Source organism: Tursiops truncatus, chromosome 20 (genome assembly GCF_011762595.2).
Source record: "Tursiops truncatus isolate mTurTru1 chromosome 20, mTurTru1.mat.Y, whole genome shotgun sequence".
NCBI classification, from domain to species: domain Eukaryota; kingdom Metazoa; phylum Chordata; class Mammalia; order Artiodactyla; family Delphinidae; genus Tursiops; species Tursiops truncatus.
The window spans coordinates 24,695,160-24,721,408 of NC_047053.1; positions in this window are offsets into that span (position 1 = coordinate 24,695,160).

The window sequence follows — 26,249 nt, forward strand, 5'->3', positions numbered from 1 at the left end:
TGTGCTTGCCCAGAGAAAATAAGCCTCAGAAGAATCACATGTGGAGTGATCCAAGGGGAGACCTTCAAGATGACGGAGGAGTAAGACGTGGAGATCACCTTCCTCCCCACAAATACATAAAAAATTCACCTACATGTGGAACAACTCTTACAGAACACCTACTGAATGCTGGCAGAAGACCTCAGACTTCCCAAAAGTCAAGAAAATTCCCACGTTCCTGGGTAGGGCAAAAGAAAAAAGAAAAAACAGAGACAAAAGAATAGGGTTGGGACCTGCTCCTCTGGGAGGGAGCTGTGAAGGAGGGAAAGTTTCCACAACTAGGAAACCCCTTCACGGGCAGGGACAGGCAGAGGGAAGCTTCAGAGCCACAGAGGAGAGGACAGCAAACAAGGGTGCAGGGGGCAAAGCAGACAGATTCCCACACAGAGGATTGGTGCTGACCAGCACTCACCAGACTGAGATGCTTGTCTGTTCACCTGCCAGGGTGGGTGGGAGCTGGGAGCTGAAGCTCGGGATTTGGAGGTCAGACCCCAGGGAGAGGACTGGGGTTGGCTGTGTGAAGACAGTCTGAGGGCCTAGTGAGCCACAGCTAGCCAGAAGGGAGTCCGGGTAAAAGTCTAGACCTGCTTAAGAGGCAAGAGACCATTGTTTTGGGGTGTGCAAGGAGAGGGAATTCCTTTCCCGTGTGCCCACAGTAGGCAGAGCACTGCCTAAGTGAGCTCCCGAGAAAGGTGTGAGCTGTGGCTATCAACTCGGACCCCAGAGGCAGGCACGAACCACTAACACTGCCTCCACTTCCACCAAGAATCCTGTGTGCAAGCGCAGGTCACTACCCACACCGCCCCGAGAACCTGTGCAGCACACTGCTGCCAGGGTCCCGTGATCCAGGACTAACTTCCCTGGGAGAACACAATATGCCTCAGGCTGTTGCACTGTCATGCTGGCCTCTGCCGCTGCAGGCTCACCCCGCATTCCAATTATGACTACCATACCCTTTCCTCTCCCTGGCCTGAGTGAGCAAGAGTGCCCTAATCAGCTGCTGCTTTAACCTGCTCCTGTTTGGGTGGGGAAAAGACACCTGAGGACAGACTACACACAGAGGCTGGGCCAAAACCAAAGCTCAACCCCAGGAGGTGTGCAAACAAAGAAGAGAAAGGGAAGTTTCTCCTTGCAACCTCAGGATCAGCAGATTAAATCCCCACAATCGACTTGATAAAACACTGCATTGGTGGAATACCTGAATTGAAAATGAATGTTCCCAAAATTGAGGTGGTGGACTTTGGGAGTAAATGTAGACATGGGGTTTGCTTTCTGTGTTTGATTTGTTTTTGGATTTATGTTTATCTTAGTATAGTTTTTAGTGCTTGTTTTCACTAATAGGTTTGTTTATTGGTTTGGTTGCTATCTTCCTTTCTTTTAATTCTCTTTTTGTCGGTGTGCGTGTGTATGTTTCTTTGTGTGAATTTGTCTGTTTAGATTTGCTTTTACCATTTATCTTAAGGTTCTGCCTGTTCTTTTTTGTTTGTTTTTTGTTTCTTTTTTTTGTTGAGAATGTGTGTGTGTTTGTGTGTGTGTGTATGTTTCTTGGTGTGATTTTGTCTGTTTAGTTTTGCTGTTGCCATTTGTTTTGGGGTTCTGTCTGCTCCTTTTGTTTTTCTTCCTTTTCCTCCATGCTGTGCAGCTGGAAGGGTCTTGGTGCTGCAGCCGGGGGTTGGGCCTAAGCCTCCAAGTTGGGAGAGCCGAGTCCAGGACATTGGAGTACCAGAAACCTCCCAGCCCCATGCAATATTAATTGGAGAGAGCTCTCCCAGAGATCTCCATCTCAACTCTAAGACCCACCTCCACTAAGACCAGCAAGCTCAAGTGCTGGACACCCCATGCCAAACAAAGAGCAAGACAGGTACACAACCCCACCAATTAGCAAACAGACAGCCTAAACTCATACTAAGTTCATAGACACCCCAAAACACACCACTGAATACAGCCCTGTCCACAAGAGGTACAAGATCCAGCCCCACCCACCAGAACACAGGCACCAGTTCCCACCATGAGGAAGCCTACACAAGCCACTGAACCAACATCACCCCCTGGGGGCAGACGGCAAAAAAACAGGAACTACAAACCTGCAGCCTGCGAAAAGGAGACCACAAACAGTAAGTTAAACAAAATGAGAAGACAAAGAAATATGCAGCAGATGAAGGAGCAAACAAATGAAGAGGAAATAGGCAGTCTACCTGAAAAAGAATTCAGATAATGATCATATAGATGATGTAAAATCTCAGAAACAGAATGGAGAAAATACAAGAAATGTTTAACAAGGACCTAGAAGAACTAAACAGCAAACAAACCATGATGAACAACACAATAAATGAAATTAAATATACTCTAGAAGGAATCAGCAGTAGAATAAGTGAGGCAGAAAAATGGATAAGCAACCTGCAAGATAGAATATTGAAAATAGCTGCCACAGAGCAGAATAAAGAAAAAGAAGAATGAAAAGAATTGAGGACAGTCTCAGAGACCTCTTGGACAACATTAAACTTAACAACATTCTAATTATAGGGGTCCTAGAAGAAGAAGAGAAAAGGAAAGGGACTGAGAAAATATTTGAAGAGATTATAGTTAAAAACTTCCCTAACATGGGAAAGGAAATAGTCATTCAAGTACAGGAAGCGCAGAGAGTCACAAGCAGAATAAACTCAAGGAGAAACATGCCAAGACACATATTAATCAAACTATCGAAAATTAAATACAAAGAAAATATATTAAAAGTAGCAAGGAAAAAGCAACAATAACATACAAGGGACTCCCCATAAGGTGAACAGCTGATCTTTCAGCAGAAACTCTGCAAGCCAGAATGGTCAGGCACGACATACTTAAAGTGATGAAGGAGAAAAACCTACAACCAAGATTACTCTACCCAGCAAGGATATCATTCAGATTCAATGGAGAAATTAAAACCTTTACAGACAAGCAAAACTTAAGAGAATTCAGCACCACCAAACCAGTTATACAACAAATGCTAAAGGAACTTCTCTAAGTGGAAAACACAAGAGAAGGAAAAGACCTAAAAAACCCAAAACAATTTTAAAAAATGGTAATAGAAACATACATATTGATAATTACCTCAAATGGGAATGGAGTAAACACTCCAACCAAAAGACATAGACTAGCTGAATGGATACAAGAACAAGACCTCTATATATGTTGTGTACAAGAGACCCACTTCAGACCTAGAGACACATACAGACTGAAAGTCAGGGGATAGAAAAAGATATTCCATGCAAATGGAAATCAAAAGAAAGTTAGAGTAACAATACTTATATCAAACAGAATAGACTTTTAAATAAAGACTATTACAAGAGATAAAGGACACTACATAATGATCAAGGGATCAATCCAAAAAGAAGATATAACAACTGTAAATATGTATGCATCCAACACAGAAGCACCTCAATACATAAGGCAAATGCTAACAGCCATAAAAGGGGAAATTGACAGTAATACAATCATAGTAGGGGACTTTAACACCCCAGTTTCACCAATGGACAGATCATCCAAAATGAAAATAAATAAGGAAACACAGCTTTAAATGACACACTAGGTCAGATGGACTTAATTGATATTTATATGACATTCCATCAAAAAACAACAGAATACACTTTCTTTGCAAGTGCACATCAAACATTCTCCAGGATAGATCATAGCTTGGGTCACAAATCAAGCCTCAGCAAATTTAAGAAAATGGAAATCGTATCAAGTATCTTTTCCAACCACAATGCTATGAGACTAGATATCAATTACAGAAAAAAAATCTGTAAAAAATACAAACAAATGGAGGCTAAACAAATACACTACTAAATAACCAAGAGATCACTGAAGAAATCAAAGAGAAATAAAAAAATACCTAGAAACAAATGACAATGAAATCAGAACAACCCAAAACCTATGGGATGCAGCAAAAGCAGTTCTAAGAGGGAAGTTTATAGCAATACAACCCTACCTCAAGAAACAAGAAACATCTCAAATAAACAATGTAACCTTACACCTAAAGCAATTAGAGAAAGAACAACAACAACAACAAAAACCCCATAGTTAGCAGAAAGAAAGAAATCATAAAGATCAGATCAGAAATGAATGAAAAAGAAATGAAGAGATCAAAAAAACTAAAAGCTGGTGCTTTGAGAAGATAAACAAAATTGATAAACCATTAGCAAGACTCATCAAGAAAAAAGGGAGGAGACCCAAATCTACAGAATTAGAAAAGAAAAATAAGTAACAACTGACACTGCAGAAACACAAAGGATCATGAGACACTACTACAAGCAACTCTATGCTAATAACATGGACAAACTGGAAGAAGTGGACAAATTCTTTGAAAAGTACAACCTTCCAAGACTGAACCAGGAAGAAATAGAAAATATGAACAGACCAATCACAAGCACTGAAATTGAAAGTGTGATTAAAAATCTTCCAACAAACAAAAGCCCAGGGCCAAATGGCTTCACAGGTGAATTCTATCAAACATTTAGAGAAGAGCTAACATCGATACTTCTCAAGCTCTTCCAAAATATGGAATATCACCATCCTGATACCAAAACCAGACAAACATATCACAAAGAAAGAGAACTACAGGCCAATATCACTGATGAACAGAGATGCAAAAATCCTCAACAAAATACTAGCAAACAGTATCCAACAGCACATTAAAAGGATTATACACCATGATCAAATGGGGTTTATCCCAGGAATGCAAGGATTCTTCAGTACAGGCAAATCAATCAATGTGATACACCATATTAACAAACTGAAGGATAAAAACCACATGATAATCTTAATAGATGCAGAAAAAAGGTTTGAACAAAATTCAACACCCATTTATGATAAAAACTCTCCAGAAAGTGGGCATAGAGGGCACCTACCTCAACATAATGAAGACCATATATGACAAATCCACAGCCAACATCATTCTCAATCATGAAAAACTGAAACCATTTCCTCTAAGATCAGGAACAAGACAAGGGTACCCACTCTCACCACTATTATTCAACATAGCTTTGGAAGTTTTAGCCACAGCAGTCAGAGAAGAAAAGGAAATAAAAGAAATCAAATCAGAAAAGAAGAAGTAAAACTTTCACTGTTCACATATGACATGATACTATACATAGAGAATCCTAAAGATGCTAAGAGAAAACTACTAGAGCTAATTGGTGAATTTGGTAAGGTAGCAGGATACAAAATTAATGCACAGAAGGGAAGAAGTTTATACAGAATAATCAGGTTCTAATTAAGAAAATAAAGACAATTGAAAGAGTAGTTCTTGAGGAAAAATGTGTCAGTGTGAGTCTAACAGTTACCCCAGTCAAGTCAGTCAAACCCAGGGATCTAAACACAGCCATTGGGCAGGCCAAACTCAGCCTCACTTGAAATAGCACTCCTTCTCAGTGGGACTCACACCTCATATTGGAATTTGAACCCACGATCCCTGACTAGGAGGGTACTCAAACCCACTGTCTTTTGATTAAAACTGCTCACCTGGTGTCAGGACTTACTGACTCTCAGGTTCTTTTGTCTTGTCACAGAAAAAAATCAGCATGAGGCAAAGCAGCAGGCAAAGAGTGAGTTTATTAACATAGGATGCTTGTGAGCTATACTAGTAGGCTGGCAAGGGAGTGCAACAGCCCCAAGAACAGAGAGGGTCATGCTCTTATGATCAAAGAAAAAGTGGGGAGGGGAGAAGACCACTTTCTTCCTCATTCTTGGGCAGATGTCAAGGCTTACATCATTAGTTCCTCCTTTGGCCCTATATGGTTTAACCAGGACTGTCATGGTGTTATTTAAATCATCTGCATATTAGCAAAAGGGTGGTAATGTATACTAAAATATGGTAATTTATCTCAGGTTTCAGTATAATGTCCCCTTTCACCTAGCTTTTTTTCCCTTTCACCTATATTTCTGTCTTGGCTACATGTAGAAATGATACTCTTCAAGGACTATTAACACTCTGAATTCATGTAACAAGATTCAGACCCTATAGTTATTGTCTTGTGTTTTAACTCTCTGGGTTTGTGGCTTGAGTGTGTCTGACATTTGGAGGCACCTGGTCTTCCTTCAAGGTAGTGTAGATTGTCGCTTGGTTACTAGATTCTTTTCTTGAGCAGTCATTAGCTTACAACAATCTCCCAAACTCCCTTAAAATTCCCTTTCTGTTTTTAATCCCCTAGTGGGATTTCTAAACTGACTATTTAATTATCCTACTCTATCCCTATCACACTCATTTGTTTACATATTGTCTATGCTACATTTGTGCTATAAGGGCAGAGATGAGTAGTTGCAACAGAGGCCGTATGGTGGGAAAAGATGAAAATAATAACTAGTCTCTTATAGAAAAAGTTTGCTAACCTCTAGTCAAACCAGAAGTCTTTCCTTGAGAGCTAATCAAAGAGGGCAGCTTTATCAAAGCCATACTTAAATCCAAGAGCTTCATTAGAAAAGGAGCTTTTCAATGCCTTCCCACTAGGGACAAATAATAACACACCTGTAGTCAAGGAAAGTTGTATTTTTTGGCTCATTGCAGCAAGAAAGAGAGCACAGCATGGAAACTGTAAGGTGTCTCAGAAAGAGAGTACTAGAAGGGGCTTGTTGCAGGATTTGTGCATGTGTTAGGTGGTTTGGGGTGGGGGCGTTTAAGATGGTATAGTTTTGCTGTGTATTAGGAGCTGTCAGAAAGTGGGGAAAAATCTTATTTGTTATCTGTATTAGTCAAGCTTCTCCAGAGAAACAGATTGAATGGTGCCCATCCATATTGGGGAGGGCAATCTGCTTTACAGTGTCCACCAATCCAAATGCTAATCTCATCCATAGATATCCTCAGAGAAACATCCAGAAATAATGTTTAATCTGAGCCCCTGTAACCAGTCAAGTTGACACTTAAAATTAACCATCACAATATTTTACCAACTTTTATCTAAAAGGTAAGGGGGATGGAGCAGAGTGAAACCGTAGATAAAGAAGCAGCAGTCACTCATATTAGCTGAACAGGGAGATGTTTGATCATTGCTGTAGTTTGGACAGTGTTGTTTTTGTCTGTGACTCAGATGACAGAGTGGTACTGTTTTGACTTGTTCCAGGATGGTCAGAGTGACCTTTTCTGATGCTGGGTTCTGTGAAATTATTTATGTTCAACAGGAGAACACCATGGCCCAACTCAGGTACAGTAGTCAAGGACAAATTTTCTCTCATTCAGAACCTCACCTCTCTGTCTTTGGCCACTGCTCTCCTCTTTCTCAATCTCTCCCTTTATTTCTAGTAGAGACAATAGGTCACTTGACTCAGCAAACTGAATGAATTTAGAGCAATATCCTTATATAGAGTCAAAAAAATGTATTCAACAAAAAGCAATCTCACCTCAAATTAAGGAGGGAACTTGATTTCTTGTAAAGAGTACAGTAAGTCCCCTACATATGGATGAGTTCCATTCTGAGAGTGCGTTTGTAAGTCCAATTTGTTTATAAATCCAACAAAGTTAGCCTAGATACTCAGCTAACACAGTCGGCTATATAGTACTGTGCTGTAATTGGTTTATAATACTTTTCACACAAATAATACATAAAAAACGAACAAACACAAAAAATAAAGAAAACATTTTTAATCTTTCAGTACAGTACCTTTAAAGGTACAGTAGTACAGTACAACAGCTGGCATACAGTGGTTGGCATCGAGTGAACAGGCAAGAAGAGTTACTGACTGGAGGAGGGAGAGGACGTGGGAGATGGTAGAGCTGAAGGATTGTCAGCAATAGGAGATGGAGAGCAAGCTGCAATTTCACTCATGGCTGACACTGTTGGTACAGGTTCTGGTTTCTTGCTGGATTCAATTCTATCTACCCTCTTGAAAAAACAATCCAGTGATGTCTGGATAGTAGCTCTTTTTTTTCTCATATATGACACGGTAGCCCTGGATTGCATTCTGAATGGCTGCTTCAACCTTTGTGTATTGTTCTATGTTTGGGTCCTATGCCTCAAAAACTAACAGTGCCTCCTCAAATAAAGAAAATCCCCTTGCCATTTCCTGTGTCGTGAATCTCTTTGGTTTTTTAGCTACTTCTTCCTCTTGTCTCTCTTTGTCTTTTCTCTGGGCCTCCAATTCCATCAGGTCTTCATTAGTAAGCTCCTCGTGTTGCACAGCAACAGTACTGTACAGTAAAGTACACAAAAGCACAACCACTTGTAGAGGATGCACGCACATGACAATGTACGCCAGACATGGGAACTAACTTATGTGACTGGACATGAGAATGCACGTTTGCATCTTTGAAAGTTCACAGTTTGAAGGTTCATATGTAGTGGACTTAATGTAGGTGCTTTGAAGACAGACATAACAGAGTTTAAAATCCGAGCTTCACCATTTTCAACGATATCATTTTAGAAAAAAATCTCAAAATAACTTTATTTTTCTTCATAAGCCTTATTAAGCTTAAATAAATAAGCCTTATTTTCCTTATATGTAAAACAATAAAATTGTTGTAAGGATTATGTAAAATAATTTTTGTATAAGCACAAAGTACAATGTCTATCATGTAGGAAGTTTTCAACAAATAATAGCTATTATTACTACCAAATAATGATGGGCACTTCCTGCATCAAATGTTTCATTTTAATGAACACGAATAATAAAGTGACAACAAATGTGGTGCTGTTAATTGATAGAGAACAAGTGTACCCTTTTTGGTGATAGATTGTTAGTGACCTAGAAAAAATATTGCAAAATAACGTTTAGTTCATGCTCCCAATTTTCATGAATAAAATATCTTTGAATATTGGAAAAGTTGACTGTTTTACACACATATTAGCGATTTATAGTTCTTCTTCTGTATGTTGAACACTCATATTCTTTGACCATTTTTATCAGATTATTGATTCTTTTCCCCTACATTACCAAAACCAAAATAAATCATTGGAAAGGGAACTTGTCGATCACTTTTCTTTCAAAAATTCCCTGTAGTGACGTATTGACACGAGGGTTGTCACTTTATCTTAACTACTTGGCTCCTACTTTATGGTTCATGTTGTAATGTTGACAATGAAAGAAAATTACAATTTAAAAAATATTATAGTACCAAGAGGAGCTAATCTTGACTGTGAGCTGTAGAAAACAGGTAGGTTGAACCAACAAAAGGAGAATACTATGGGCCATCTGGTTTTCAGTGAATTGTTCTTAGAGCCGACAAATATGTTATGAGCCATTAAAAACTCTTTAGTCGACCATACATAAATTATGGCCCTAATTAGTTGGTTCAGTTTTGCTATGGGTGGTTTATGAGGCACCAGGCAGAAAAGACCAGCTCCTGCCTGACTTCAGATTGAGTTCACATTAGAATATAGGCAACTGGGCAAATATATCTCAATCACATGTTCCACTAATATCAGAAGAATGTGGCATGAATTCCATATGGTGAAAAAGTAGGCCAAGGAGTTTTGGGTGACATAGAGCACATGAAAACCTAGAGGACTATGACAGCCCTACTGGAATCCTGCCATTTTACCAAGTGCTCAATAACAGATGGGATGTTAAAAAAAAAACAAATCCCATGTATATTTTTCTTAATGGTTGCCATGGGATACAATTAACATATTTTTAATACAATAAACCATAGCCAAGAGTTAAAAAAATAAAATTTGAAACATCATAATCATCTATTCAAATGGGTTCAGAGAGTTCACAGGACACACATTTTTAGTGACTTAAAATTTGGGGTGGAAACTAATACCTAGGGTTTTGGAATTCCTAGGAGAAACAATTAGAAAGAAAATAATTTTATTTCCCCCCTAAAATAGCACTTGTGTTGAATTCTGAGGCATGAGATTGAAAGCATATTTCCTCATGTAAGACTCTCACAGTTGATGGCAGAGGCATAACTAAACAGATAACAAAATTTTATGACAAGAACTAGACTAAATTACATATAGTGTAGGTCTGGAACACAAAAAAGTAGTGATCATCATCTGGGGAAAACTTGTCAGAAAAGAGGATGCTGTTGAGACCCCAGCAAACCCCTGTCTGCTGAAAATGCTGGCTGATGACAATTTACAGCTCCCCTTTTCTCAAGAGAATTAGATAATATGTTTAAAGGGGAACTGCCTCCTTGATACATTCTGTGTATACTCCTAGATCTTGGCCAATAACTGTTTGAAGTTAGGAAAAGCATATTCCTCTTGCCTCAAGATTGGGCATACTCTGGGGTGCAGTCTGTGCTCCAGACTTTACCCAAGGGATCAGATGGAAGCTAGTCTCCAGCTGACACCACCTCTTGCTTAGTTCATCTTGCCCTACTCTTCCATTACTCCCCTTCTCCTGTGAGCACTCTCCCAATAATTCCATTGTACAGGAATTCTTATCTCAGGAGTCATTTCCAGGGGGTCCAACCTAAGACAGCTTTTTTTGTGATCCAACAGACCAAGCTAAGTGTTAAGATACATGTATCTTTTCAACTGATAATAAATTCAACTATAGGGATGAAAATATTTTCCCCATCAACATGTCCCTCTTTATCCTGTATAAAGGTAACTACTGTCTAGACTGTAGTGCATTAGAAGTCAATCACTTCTTTGATATACACTTGGTCCTTTTCCCCCCCACAAATATCAGTATAGAAAATCTACTTAGTTCTTTGTACTTCATTTGCCTTTTTAGTCCAGGTTTCTAAATTTAATCTCAAGTATATGATGCTTATTTTATGTTTGAAAGATCAAGCCTACTGTTATCAAAAAACGCTTCCTTATAATCCAGGAGCTCTTGATTTTTATGATAGTAATTGAATAGCATCACCAACTTCTACTTTTGGGGTAGCCTAAAGTGCTAAATAAATTATGGGAGCTCTGTTGATACTCCCAGCGGGTACTCTGAAGAGCAGAGTAAAGTAGTTGCTGTTTGCTTATCCCCCACTATTCCAGCTCTCTGTCCCTTTTCAAATGAGAGAAGAGATTTAACAAATCACTTAAGCCTGAATCCCCACCACATGCTTGAATCCACAGTTGAATATCTTGACCTGGTCATTCAAACTATGCATAAACATTCCAGGGTCAGGAAACTGACTCAACATAATACTTTTCACCCTAAAATGATAGAGTATTTTAAAATAGAGAAGGCTAGAGACAGACAAATCCAGGCTCTTCATTTCATTTGATGAGGTAGCTGAAGATCAGAGATGAGAAATTCCTTCAGTGCTATATAGATACTATTTATGATGTTTCATACAGTGCCACCAGATTATCTTTTCCTGGATTTCCAGTTTTCTCTCCTTGCTCTGTCTTGCTCAAAATAACAAACCAAAACAATCAAAACACCAAAAACTGACAAAATCGCTGTAGCAGATGACAAGTTAGAAAGTTTGTGGCATAGCTCATTAATGCTAGGAGCTCTTTGAGTATACACATAAACTGGCTCTGAATATTAAGAATATCTGTCAGATTTATTAGGAAATCTGCCCATGTTGTGAAGCTTCACTTCTGTTTGACTGTGAAAGGCTTAATCATTAATTTGCCTCACCTGATACTTTATAAGATAACCAGATCTCAGAGCTTAAATTCCAATTTGGATCTGATGTTATTTCTCAAGAAAATCTAGTCTAAGTCATAAATCCTACAGTTTTAAAGTCAAATATGAAATTTCTATTCTCCTATAAAGTGGCTAACTAGAAACAGCATCCTAAGGATATTTCACGTTTTTAATGCACAGCCTATAAAAATGCATTTATTCATTCATTCAACAAATATTAATGAGAACTTATCAGGTATCAAACACTGTGCTGATTCAAAAATAAAAGTGCTCCCAGTGTAGTAGGAGGATTGACAAATATAATACTTGCTGTGCATACAGGTTTTTATGGAAACATGCATGGGTTCCAGGCACTCCTGCCTCAAGACAAACCCTCACACTGAATAGGATGTGTATATATGTGTGTGGCAAGTTCAAAAATAATTGCATTGAAAATGTGCTAAGTGAAAAGGGGGAAATCATTAAGGCTGCTTGAGTGGGTTTCATGGAGTAAAAGGACTCAAACCGAATCTCAAAGACTAGAAAGGCTTATGCCAAGTGTACCTTGAAGGATCAGGAACTCCAGGTATGGGAATGTCATGCAAATAAGTTTGAAGCTGTAAAACAGCAAGACAAGTTCAAAACCTACAGATTATTCTTTTCAGCTGAAGTGTAAGGCATAGATATCAATGACAAGAGATTAAGAAGTATAGGAAAGAAGGAAACCATCATGGAGAAACTTATCTCCACTGTTGAGAAAGTTTAATTTCATCTTTTAAACAAGAAGGGAGACAGTGAAGGGTTTTAAGTATGTAGGTGATATGGTTAGGTTTCATGTATATATCTACAAACATATAAATATATATTTGCATATATATGTGTATATATTATGTGTATATATAGTATATGTGATATACACCTGTGTGTGCATATATTATAACTATATTTCAAATATATATTTTACAGCATTGTCATTATCATAATCATGTTTTAGAGTATTTGGGAAGAAAGTGTGAATTTTTTAATAGATGATGTTTGAACAACTGGTTAATCAAGTAGGAAAAAGAAGGAAATTGGATTCCCAATTAATATTTAGATAAAAATAAATTTCAGGTAGATTAAAGACCAAAGTATGAAAAGCAAAATCTTTAAATGTCCAAAGAATATATAGAAAAATACATTTAAGACCTTAGGGAAGGGTATACTTTTTTAAGAAATGAAAAGGAAAAAGACTGATAAATTTGACTACAGTAAAATGTCAAACTTCTGTTCAAACAAAAGCCCTGAAAATAAATCTAAAAGACAAGGCAGTGTCTGTGAGAGATACATTTGAGATACATGTAACTGACAAAGGACTAATCCACAATGAAGTACACTTAATATCCATTCTAATGGATAAAATTTTACAGTATAACAATTCCTCCTATTTTTGAAAAAAACAGGAATTCTCACATATTACTGGAGAGAGTAAATGTTGGTACAACCACCACCAAGGACAACTTGGCCATACTCATGGAGCAGAAAAGGTGTATGTCCTCTTACCCAGCATCTCCACCTGTGAGTGTAGCCCTTAAGACAATGTTAATACATGGAATAAATGCTTCACAACAAATGCTATTCTTTTGTAATCTGATTTGCATCAGCAAAAATATTAAAAACATCTCAAATATCCGTTTACAGGACAATAAATGAATTGTGGTGCATTTATGTAATCTTTTAAGCAGTATAAAGCAATTAAAACAAATGAACTGAAAATGTACTTAACAACATGAAAAAAATCTCAAAAATCTACAGTTAAACAAAATAAGTATATTGTAAGATGATACGTATATGTGATACCAATTATATACAATTTTAAAAACATGAATATTTTTACTATGTAGAATAAATATGTAATAATATGCAAAAGCATGCATGGGAATGATAAATACCAAAATTCATGATACTTCTACCTCATCAGCTACCAGTAAATAATTATAATATTTTTTAACAGCTTTTTTAAAAATAAATTTATTTATTTATTTATTTATGGCTGCGTTGAGTCTTCGTTGCTGCGCGCAGGTTTTCTCTAGTTGCGGCAACGGGGGGGCTACTTTTCGTTGTGGTGCATGGGCTTCTCACTGCAGTGGCTTCTTATTGTGGAGCACCAGCTCTAGGCGTGTGGACTCAGTAGTTGTGGCACTCAGACTCAGTAGTTGTGGTGCACAGGCTTAGCTGCGGTGCACAGGCTTAGTTGCACTATAGAATGTGGGATCTTCCCAGACCAGGGTTTGAACCCGTGTCCCCTGAATTGGCAGGCAGATTCTTAACCACTGAGCCACCAGGGAAGTCCCTTTTTTAACATCTTTATTGGAGTATAATTCCTTTACATTGCTGTGTTAGTTTATAACATTTTTTTGAGAGTGGAATTAGTGTCATGTGTTGCTGCAAATGATTTACAGATACTTAATTCTATCATTTAATCACCATAACAACCTTATAAGATATATACCATTATTATTCCAAGTTTATAGATAAGAAAACTGAGGTACATGGAGATTAATAATTTGTCCTTGTTATATAGCTCGTAAATAATAAAATGCTGGAATTTTAACCCTGCTCTTAACTAGGACATGGTAATAGTTACCTCTGAGGAAAGTGGGATCCAGGGAAGTATACAGAAGGATTCAATTGAAATGTTTAATTTCATTAGAATTCTGGAGAAAATATGATAAAATGTTAAGACTTGATTAAACTAAGTAGGGAAACACAAGTTTTCGTTATGTTATTCTCTTTAACTGTCTATGTATTCATATTAGATGGAGAAAGAGAAGAAAGAAAGAGAAGAGGGAGAAGGAGATGGCACAGGTAGGGAAGTTAGGATGAGAAGGAGGGGGCAGAATAGGGGATGGGAAAGAGAGACTTCCCTGAGAGCAGAGTAAGGGATGAACTGGAACGGGGCAAACTAGCATCAAGGGAGCAAGTAAGAGAATCTTCTCTAGGCAAGAGATTACAAATGCAATCAAGACATTTACTGCTACTTGGTGATGATGTACCTAAAATGAGTCCTAAACTGTTTTATTCATGAAAAATCTAATAATATGCCTTAGAGTTTACAAAACCCCTTTCTACATATTTTACAATTTAAACATTCCCCGTAACCCTGTAATGCAGGCAATATTATTACTCCCTCGGAAACCTGAGGCTTAAAGAAGCATAATAACTTGTCCAGTATCCCTGCAGCTAAGAGGTCTTGGGATCAGGACATAGACTTGTGTCCACTGATTTAAAATGTCTTCTGCTTCTCAGATGTGAATAGTTCAAAGAGTCTCACAGCAGCCGTATCTATACTAAATTAACTACCTGACTTTAAAAATGTATTTACATGGTCCTTAGTAGCAGTCATATTCTTTAAACATAAAAACTTCATCTCACACATAATTTTCTGTAATCCATACTCTCAGTACTTGTGCTTTCAGAAACATCAATTTTAATTCCAGCTTTAAAGTGAGACTGGATAGGAGACTTCATATCATACTCATTTGCTATAACTTTTTGACTTTGAAGTTAACATAATTACCAAACACTCAGTTTTCCATTTGTTAGATTCTATCATTCCTGGCAATCTGATGTTATAGGTAATGTTATTCTGCTTTGTAATACGGTGAAGAAAGAACTTGGAGAGGGGAAAAAAAGCCTGAGCAATAATGTTTGCTCACCCTGGGTCACTGAAAGGTGATGTTTCCACTATGAATACATTGGTTGCTTATAGCCTCTCCCCACAAGTGGGGAGAACCCTGTTCAGGTTCAAGTACATTTTCTTTTTGAAGTTGCCAAACTTCCAATTTGACATTACTCTGAAAAAAGTGACAGATTATTGAACTACAGTAACTTTCTTGGAGCAGAGCCAATAACTAGAAACCTACACTTGTGCATAGAAAATTCTGCACAACAACTTTGCTTTATGAAAAGACTGGTCTTTAAAAAGATTACATCCAAATGTCTTGATATCTTAAGTTTTTCAACAAAACCGAAATAGATTCACAGATATAGAAAACAAACTTATGGTTACCAAGGGGGAGAGGGGGGAGGGATAAATTGGGAGATTGGTATTGACATATACACACTACTATATATAAAATAGATAACTAATAAGAACCTACTGTATAGTACAGGGAACTCTACTCAGTACTCTGTAATGACCTATATGGGAAAAGAATCTAAAAAAGACTGGATATATGTATATATATAACTGATTCACTCTGATGTACAGCAGAAACTAATACAACATTGTAAATCAACTATATGCCAATAAAAATTAATTTAAAGAAAGAAAATTCAAAATATGGTGATTAGATTGATTAAAATTTAGTTATTCCCAAATTTGCACAATTTGTGAATATTTCTGAAGCAAGCTACACCTACACAGACCCAGCTGTGGTTTTTTGTTTGTGTGTTCATTTGTTTTGCACTGTTTTGTCTTAATGTCTGAATTTGCCTTAATATTTTGAACAGATCTAATATTTCCATGAACCACTGCTTTATGTCCCCTCTGCCAGGACATGGCTATCAGCTCCCCCCACCCTCTCACCATTCATACCACAACAAATCAGGAGCATTTATTTAATTGGGAAGAAGGCTAATCGCAACTTGTGAAAATTTGAATTGTGGGAATATATTTTTATATGCAGTTGCATTATTTCATTTCCTTGTATAATCCACGCCATTATTTTTCTGTGTGTTTACCTTAAAATAAAGACTGAGGTGTGAAAGAATACTGTCTGGTGTTCTACTCTGCCATTCTCTTCCCTTCTATTACAGCTTTGTGTCTTAAAATGGCTTTAAGCTGAAGAAGATCTGTAGATTCTGATGTGAGAAATAGAACCAACTTGTTTACTAGATATTAAAACCTAATTAACACCTTGTTTGATTTAGTTTCTCAGTGGCTTTTCTTCTAAAATCTGAAACCATAGTAAGAACTTCCAAGTCCCCAACAAAAAGATTTATAACTAGAAATTAGGAGAAAAACACTCTTCTTTCTCCCTAATGTCTTGTATACACTACGGTTTCCAGGATGCAGGAAACAGGGGCCACAATGTGAACTAGGCTTTGAGGTGGAAATAACAAAAGCACACTTAGTGGTGGAAAGACCAGTCCAAATGGAATAGTGGGTTCACTTGGGGAACTCTAGGGTGGTGCAATAATTGAGGACCAGATGATGAGAAAAATTGAAGGCCAGAATATGGAGTCTGTATTGTCCAGAATGAAGAACAATTAAAGATAGACTTTATTTCATTTGTGACGAGGATAGTTGTTGAAAGGAATAAGTGAATATGAAAGAGAATTTAAAGACTTAAATATTCAACAGAACTTGGCAACTAATTAAGTAGTTTATGTTCCAAGACTCTTGTTTAAAGTACTTTAAAAATATTATCTGATTTAATTCTGATTTTAAAGATACCCAAAAAGCTGGAATAATTAGTTGCAGTTAACAGATAATGAACCTGAACTTTAGGAAGGTTAACTACATTTCCTGAAGTCACACAGCACAAAAGTGATGGAGAGAGAGTTTAACTCAAGTTGATCTAGATAGTATCCACATGACCTTTCTAACTCACTAAGTGGTCTTCCAAGGTAACCTCAAGTTTTGAGAGGTTATATAATAGAATGGTTAATAGCATGCATGGGTCTGGAGTAAGACTGGCTGGGTTCATATCTCAGCTCCATCATTTAATACCCATTTTATTTGGGGCATATCACTTCAATTTGTATGTCATTTGTTAAGTAGGAATGAAAATAGTCCCCACCTCAAAGGGTTATGATCAGAAGTAAGTACTTAGAACAGTGCCAAGGAAAGAGCATGCATTTATTAAGTGCTCATTGTTACTATTATTCTCCTCTTTGTTTGGAAAAACAGAATAGTGGTGTTATAGTTATGGGGAGGTGATACAGAGATAGGATTTTGGAAAAAATCGGGTGAGTTGGCTTTTAGATATGATGAGACTGTTATATTGGCAATGCATCTGTTAACCAAGAATTCCAAGAACAGAGACCTGGTTGAGGCAAAAAAAAAAAAAAAAAAAAAGTGTGTATTTGGGGTTTGTTAGGATTACAGCCTGGGAAGCACGAATCCAAAGAAAACGCTTAAACTGTGTTCCACTGGACTACCAAATGAGGGAGATTTATAAGGCAAAACCCCACAAGGTTACATAAATTGTCAAGAATTAGGATTGGAGCTGGCAAGAAGTAAGGGTGCTTGTTAAGCAAGGTTTGGTTGGGGTCAGAAATAATACACAGTTACAAGGGTGGGGGGACTTTGAAACTACAAGGTTGCAGCTAGCAGCTACTAGCAGATACTGTTTTGAAAAAGTGCTGGTGGTATCCTTGAGTTTGACACAGTTCAGAGAAAATTCAAGTTCTCAGTAATGTAGGAACATGTCTGAAACCCTATCTACAATGGCCACCTGGCTCCATTTTGGATGCCTGAACCATAGTTACTCCATTTTGATTTTTAAATAATCTTAAATTTGTCATCACTACTATAGGTTCATTAGCAGCCATGGCTCCTGGAGTAACATTCTACTAGGACCAAAGTAAGGATTTCACTAGACCTAACATTATACCTGCCATCCGGTCATTAGGGGCTCAGTATATTAGCACTAAAATATTGGACTTACTATATTAGTAGGAGTAATTGACCTAATTACAGGGCGGAGATAAGGTTTATGCCTCATAGTAATGTAACAAGAAGAACAAACCCAACTCCATATTGGATCTTTCCTTTTGTGCTCTGTTGCCTGTGCTTAGTCATGCTGGCTCTGCACCTTTGTAAAGGAATGTTGCCTATAGCCCGAAATATACATAGTAGCCCTTTCTCAAGGTTCTGCCTCCCAGTCTTGACCTTTAAAGCCATAACATTTTTTCATTCACATAGAGATAAAAAGCTGCAGAAGAGAAAATAGCATTTGTCTTATTAAAGGTTTACAGGAACATAGTGACCAGACCTACATGGACAGCTGCAAGAACAAAGGATTATCACATCCCCTCTGGGGTCTTGGAAGAACCAAGAAGTCTGCAACAACCAGCCAGACCCCCACCCCTTTAAATGTAAAAGAAGCCTGAATTCTAACTGAGGTAAGATGTTTCTTTAAGACACCAACTTCTAGGTCTGCTGGCTTTCTGAATAAAGTCACTATTTTTTTTTTTTTTTGCAGTACTCGGGCCTCTCACTGTTGTGGCCTCTCCCGTTGCGGAGCACAGGCTCCGGACGCGCAGGCTCAGCGGCCATGGCTCATGGGCCCAGCCGCTCCGCGGCATGTGGGATCTCAGCGGCCATGGCTCATGGGCCCAGCCGCTCCGCGGCATGTGGGATCTTCCCGGACCGGAGCATGAACCTGTGTCCCCTGCATTGGCCGGCGGACTCTCAACCACTGCGCCACCAGGGAAGCCCATAAAGTCACTATTTCTTGCCCCAGCAACTTCTCTCTCCATTTATTGTGGTGAGGAGTACAAGCTTGGACTCAGTAACATTTTCAGATTTTAATCTTTTAAATTGACATGTCTTTTTATTCCTTATTAAATGCAAGGTTAAAAAAAAAAACTATAACATTCTCTATTAAATACGATGTAAAAGCTGTATTTCACATCACCCTCTGACTGAAGTTGAAATCATCTACAGTTCTTAACTACCTGAGTCCCAAACAAGCGGATTAACAAAGGAACACTCCTGCAGTCAGCATCTGATGCTCTGCAGGAATTTCTAGGTCATCAGCCCCAAAGGCTGTGATAAACATCTTTATAATCTTTTCAGTGGTAAAAAAAAAAAAAAAACAAAACATCTTTAGATAAACCCTAGTCCTATTAGACCCTAGGTAAACAAATACATGAAGAGTAAGATCTCTACACAAAATAATTTCAAACAGGTAACTATAAATTATATTTACCTTCTGTAGTGCAAACAGAGAAAACATCATGCAGTAAAAAAGGGCTGTATCATTTTTTTTTTTACCATCTTGTTTAGGAACAGTGGATAATTTCAACATCTGCCATTCTCATAAAGAAAGAAGAAAGAAAATGTCATATGGCTGGTATCAGACACAATGGAGGGACTTTAACAAAAATGTCCTCCATAGCAGCAACAATGGAAATTTCCAGGAAGCAAAAGTAAAGGAATGTAGTCTATGCAAGAGGTTAGTACTGTCGGCATACAGGGTTTGAAGTCTTTGATATTTCCAAGGACAAGAACAAGAAAGATCCAAGACCAGCAGCCAAAGATAGACACTAGAAGAATACTTTACTCGCTAGATTATAGGAGGAACAATAGAGTCAACAGAAGGAGACATTGAAATGATAAAAGAATAACAGCAACATTCTGGTTGTAAAAGGTTAAGGTGGTAAAAACTTAAAGTACCCAGCAGAGAGGTCTTGGAAAATGAAAAATGAAAAAAAAGGTTAACAGATGTGTAAATAAGAAATTTAGAAAATGGCCTTCTTGAGAAGCGTTTCAATAGAATGATGGAAATAGAAACTACTTTTGAAGAGCCTACAAGGGAAATTGGTGAAGAAATTGAAATAGCAAAAAAATGTGCCTCTTATTTAAGAAGACTGACAAAATTGCCAATGCAAGTAAAGAGGATTGTACATAGACTTGTAAATACACAAGCATTTCCTGCCAAGTCGCCTTCATACATAGCCAAATATGATTTCATCCCAGCTGTTCTCGGAATTTTCAAGAGTGAATTAGTGAAGTGTTAATTAACAAATTTTTAAAAATTTATATCTTGATGTTCACTATCTAGATTTCTATTTTACTTAGGCAAATTTCACAGAATTTTATAATGTTTTACAGGATCAGAGTAACTATATATATATATATATATTTTGGTTATGATGATTGCAATAAGTTCGATATTTAAACAAAGTTTCAAGATATGGTATTTTCAGATAATACTTCATATTGCTCTGGGTCCTAAATTTGTTGCTAGAAGAGTTGTTGCAAAAAAAAAAAAAGTCATCAAAAACTGAAGTTTCACAAATCTAAACATAATTTATATGTGCCAAGAAAGTTTGCTATCTAAAGCAATCTATTTTTCTATCTACATACAAATTTAACATTAATTTTAAACAATTCTATATTTTCTCATGCATACTTAGAAGCAACCAGCTGTGCATATGTATACAACACTTAGAAATGCAACTTGAATATTCCGTAAACTGCTGGTTTTCCATGTCAGCAACACATAAAGCCAGGCTCACCCACTTTGACCTCTTATACTCACTTTTCTCTCCAGCCGTCAGGACAATAGATTTCCTGTCTTGGGTTATTTTTTAGGAGAGGGAAGTCCAAAAATAAATTTGTTTTTAACCTTTCTGATACTTTTTTTTTTTTTTTGCAGTGTACGGGCCTCTTACTGTTGTGGTCTCTCCCATTGCCGCTCCGCGGCATGTGGGATCTTCCTGGACCGGGGCACGAACCCGTGTCCCTTGCATTGGCAGGCAGACTCTCAACCAGTGCACCACCAGGGAAGCCCTCTGATACATTTTTAGTTTTACCTTGCAGCTTCTTTTTCCTCGGAATCCATGGGCACTTCCTCGAAGCCAAACCAGGTTCCTTCATAACAGTGGTTCCAAATTCAAATGCCAACTGTGGCTAGGCATATTACACAACTCAGAGGTCACAATGATGCCTTCAGGACTGTTTTCATAAATAAAGTTTTATTGGAACACAGCCACACTCATTCATCTATGCATTGTCTTTTGCTATTTTCCTGCTACAACAATGGAGTTGAGAAAGTAAGACAGTGACCATATGGTCCTTGAAACCAAAAACATTGCTATTTGACCCCTGAAGTAAACCAGTTGGCCAGAAATAAACAATAGGAAATGGCAGGGACTGTGGTGAACCAACAAGGGTGCATTACATCTGAAGGACCTAATAATTATTACCATGCAGAAAAAAGCAGGCACAGCTTACCAAATTCAATATTTGAAAAAAGAGAAATTCCGATTTTATATGATATCTTCAAGTTTCTAAGTGTTAGCTACTAAATCCAACTTTTTAAATGAATGAAACCAAACAAAATTAATCTACTGCCTGCATCTACCATTTTACAGCTTCTGAAGTAACCCTTACTAGCTATGTGGTATTTGGTAAGTAAGTTTCTCCGTGTGTATCAGTTTCTCATTTGCAAGCTGCCAACACTCCAAAAATACCAACAAAGTAAACTCTGATGATTAAGCAGAACTGGAATTTTTGCTTACCTTCACTAAAGGAAGCAAGTAGAGTCTTAGTCCTGTCTTAGCCGGGGAGTGGGGAGGGGGAAGGCAAGGCATTTATAAGACTTGGAAAGGAGTCTGTTTTCTTGTTTGTTTATCTGGTTTTGGTTTTGTTTTGTTTTTTGGCCATGTGGCATGTGGGATCTTTGTTCCCCAACCAGGGACCAGGGGTCGAACTCATGCCCTCTGCAGTGGAAGGGTGGAGTCTTAACCACTGGACCGCCAGAGAAGTCCTGGTGGGGGGACAGTCTGTTTTAAGGTGTGTCTTTCAGTGTGGGGAATGATAGGGATAGAGCAAATCTGTGACATAGCACAGGACAGGTGGACACAAAGAGGAGGCCTTGGGTTTGACGAGCCTGGTTGAACTATCTATTGTACTGAAGAGGGGGTATTTACGCTCATGAGAGCTGGTTGATTAGTCTATTGTTTGGACAAATGGATTTGCAGTAAGCTCTTGAAACAACAAAAAGTTATTTTCAACTTCGTCTTCCTGGGCAGGAATTTCCTGGGATAGTAAGTTAGCTCTGCCGTTGTAAATGGTTTCAGTTCTCAGATCCCCCTTGTGGTTACTCTTCAGGCTATCCTGATGGATATATCATTAAATATGGGAACAAAGGCAATCCTAATTTCACCACTGTGTGAGTTGTCATGATTGCACATGAAGTTTTAGTGGATGGCCATTTTAACTTCTAAAAAGTATCAGGTTTTCCTGTACTCATTTGTTGGATCATTTGGTGGGACAGTGGCTAGGGGACAACAGCTATGCTTCAGCATTTAAGACCATGGAGATCAGAGAGCTGAACATAGCAAATGAATACTAAGAGAAGGATTATGATCAGAGTTTATATGCAGTGTAATTCTCAACCAGGAGCCAAGAATGCTCTAAGTCAAGAGGAAATATCCAAGCCCTAATCTGAAAAAACCCAGACCAGAAATGGGGTTATTAGCTATATTATATAATTTCTTTACTATTTGCTTCTTGGGTAATTTTTATAATATTAAAGACCCTGGAGAGGTATAAGCATAACATTCTTCCTTCAAAATAGCATATGTTCCCCAGTGAGAGGACAAATTATATCCAAAGAGCTTCTGTTCTAAACTGACACCTGATCAATTTCATGACCCTCTCTAGTGAGGAGTTCTATAGTCTTGGTGGTATTGTCTTATTCCTCACACATTCTTTGAATCATAACCCATTGGAGTCCCCTACTCTCTGGGCTATTTATAAAGCATGAAGTAAAGAAGCTTGAGGATAAAAGAAAGTGATCCAGAATTCCCCTTAAAAGGCTGGAGTTTCAGTCTTCAAATCAAGGCTCAGGTTGGTTTGTTTGTTTTCTGTTTTGAATTAAGAATCTAATTATATCTTCTTCAGCAAAGGCAAACATGGATTTAAAAGTAACCCAAGTGATATCAGGGACTATCCTAAAGGCAGATATTCCATCCACTAAATTGACAAATCCATTGCTAGTTTGCAGGTAATATAACCAGTTGACTTTTGTACCATAATCGAATGACAGTCATCTAAAGTCAACTAATGATGTATTTTCCATATATATATATATATATATATATATATATATATATATATATGGCTATCAAATAGTTTTGAATGAAATTTATAATAAAGAGAGCATTAGGTAAGTCTAAATCAAAAGAGATTTAAGTTGAATTTAACCAGCATATCTGACTTGTGAGGTCTGTGGAAGTTAGCAGCCTCCAAATAGGCACCTTCTATTCCCTAGTCCTTTTTCAAGTTCTATGTCTGTGAAGGTTCAGTTACAAAAGCGACCTCCCACAGCAGGACCCTGTTCTTGGTAGAGATAGGAACCTCTCTAACCAGGTATGAAAATTTTAGATTTCTAAATTTTAGATTTCTTGCTGTCTGACCCATTGTAGTATACGCAATCTAAAAATTATTTTAATTGTCAAGTTATTTAGGAAACCAAGATCCATAACAAGTGGCACAAAGGGAAAGAAGCTATAAGGGTCCCAAAGGAAAATGTATACAAACCCAAATGATGGTTAATTTCAGTCTTTTATCAACACATAATTAAAATCTAGCCAGGTGTTTTACTTATAGCTGAAATGACTAAGGAGGCAAAAATCAACACAAAGAATAGGGGCTTTATGGATAATAAAATGAAAGTTAATTTGATTCCAAAGAAAGAGGAAAGAAAATAGGAAAATGCATACCTAAAGCTTACAGATTAAAGCATGACAACTTGGACTTCAAGTTGTTATCTGGATTTTAACCATGGATCTTTGTTGGAAGATACAGTCCATCCTAATTATTTGCTGATTTGATTCTTGCAAATTTGCCCACTTACCAACAATTATTTATAACTTCCAAATCAATATCCATGGTGCTTTTGTGATCACTTTTGGATATTCCCAGCACAGCAGAAAATTTAAGTCTTCCAACATGCTCATTCCAAGCTGAGGCTGAACATGGTAAAACTCTACCTTCTTGTTTCAGGTCTCATAGTGTTAGCAAGTATCCTTTCTGTTTTCTATTCAGTAGCATGTTTCCTGGTTTTTTTTTTTTTTTTTTTTTTTTTTTGTGCTTTTTATTGATTTTACTGTTTAAAATGACCCCCAAGCACAGTGCCAAAGTGCTTCCTAGTGTTTCTAAATCCAAGAAGGCTTTGATGTGCCCTATGGAGAAAATATACACATTAGATAAGACATGAGTCATGATGCTGTTGACTGGAAGTTTAATGTTTGTGAATCCACAATATATATTAAGTAAGGTGTCTTGACACAGACACACACACAAAACCAAGTTATGTATTGATCAATTCTCAAGAAATGGGACCAAAGGGTTGAAAGAACTTAACCCTATATTTCAATATGGGAGAAGTGGTTCAGTATTAATTAATCCAGTGCTCATGGCAACTTTATAGAATATAACTATCATGAATGAGAATCTACTGTATCAGCATCTCATACCACCATCTATTTTCTCCAAAGGTCTTGAGTAAATGCTGTCTTCCTCCAAAGATTGATTCTTAGTGGGAAATATAACTGTAACTTCTGACTCAAAGGAAATCAAATAGATAAACACAATTTTATTTAAAATTCTTCTCATTACCACAGAATTTTGGTCAATCTAGCAATTTATAATGTTATTTAAACCTCAAGGTACCTCAGCTATTTAGATAAGACTTTTGCTGTACTGATTTCATAGGATTTATAAGAATTTATGCCACTATTAATTTACTATCACTATTTATTTTCTATCATGAGTCCTTTTCCTCAAAAGTCTATCCTCTCAAGCATCTATTTGTTGGCTGCCTTAATCAATAAGAAAATCTATCAAATTCACTTTGATATGCTCTTCCATAAACTGAAATGATCTTTGAAGCAACTGTCAACCTTCCTTTCAAAAATCCCGTGAAGTTTTTTTCCCTCTGAACAATATTAGACATATGTGCAATTCAAAATTTTTGGATTTGTAAATTCTTTATTTTTAAAATTAAATTAATAAATGCTTACTAAATTATGATAGGCATTGCTAGAATTGTTAAACTGAGTACATTTTCCTACTAAGAGGAAATTATTATTATTATTTTTAGCGGTACGTGGGCCTCTCACTGTTGTGGCCTCTTCCGCTGCGGAGCACAGGCTCCTGACGTGCAGGCCCAGCAGCCATGGCTCACGGGCCCAGCCGCTCCAAGGCATGTGGGATCCTCCCGGACCGGGGCACGAACCCGTGTCCCCTGCATCGGCAGGCGGACTCTCAACCACTGCACCACCAGGGAAGCCCTAGAGGAAATAATTTTTAATAAGACTTCCATTCTGTTAAATATACTGAATCCTTTCCATTACTAAGTTTTCATACTAGTTGAGCATTACTGACCACTCTCAGATTTTAAAAAATATATTTAAAAATTATCCGTTGCTTTTATAATAAAACTAACACATACTATTATACAGAAATGTGAAGAGCTTAGAAATATAGAGAATAAAAATTAAAATTCCTATTTGCTACTCAATTTCCATTCTTTAGAGGAAATCATGGTAAACAGTTTTGAGAATGAATATATTCATGTAGTCTATCAATAAGCAAATGTGTGTGTATTCATATGTATGTGTGTATGTTCATGCAGGGGATGAGATCAGACTTTCTTCAAATGGAATCCTCTTATAGATGTGTTTCTTTCCTTGATACATACTTCTAATTCCCTTCCAAATTTGTATGTAAAAAACTGCCTTATCCTTTTTACCTCATCTTTTTAATATATATCCCACTGAATAAATGTGACATGATTCACTGGGTATTGTTTATGTATCCAGCAAGACAATAACCTTAAAAATGTTATTCCCTGTTGTTATTTTTCCAGTATATTGCTGTCATTGCCCATCTTGGCAGGAAATATCCTTCTCTCCCTCTTGAAGTTTCCCCATTGAAATATCTAGGAATACAGGTGGTTTACTAAGACATCTGTTTTCCCTTCAGA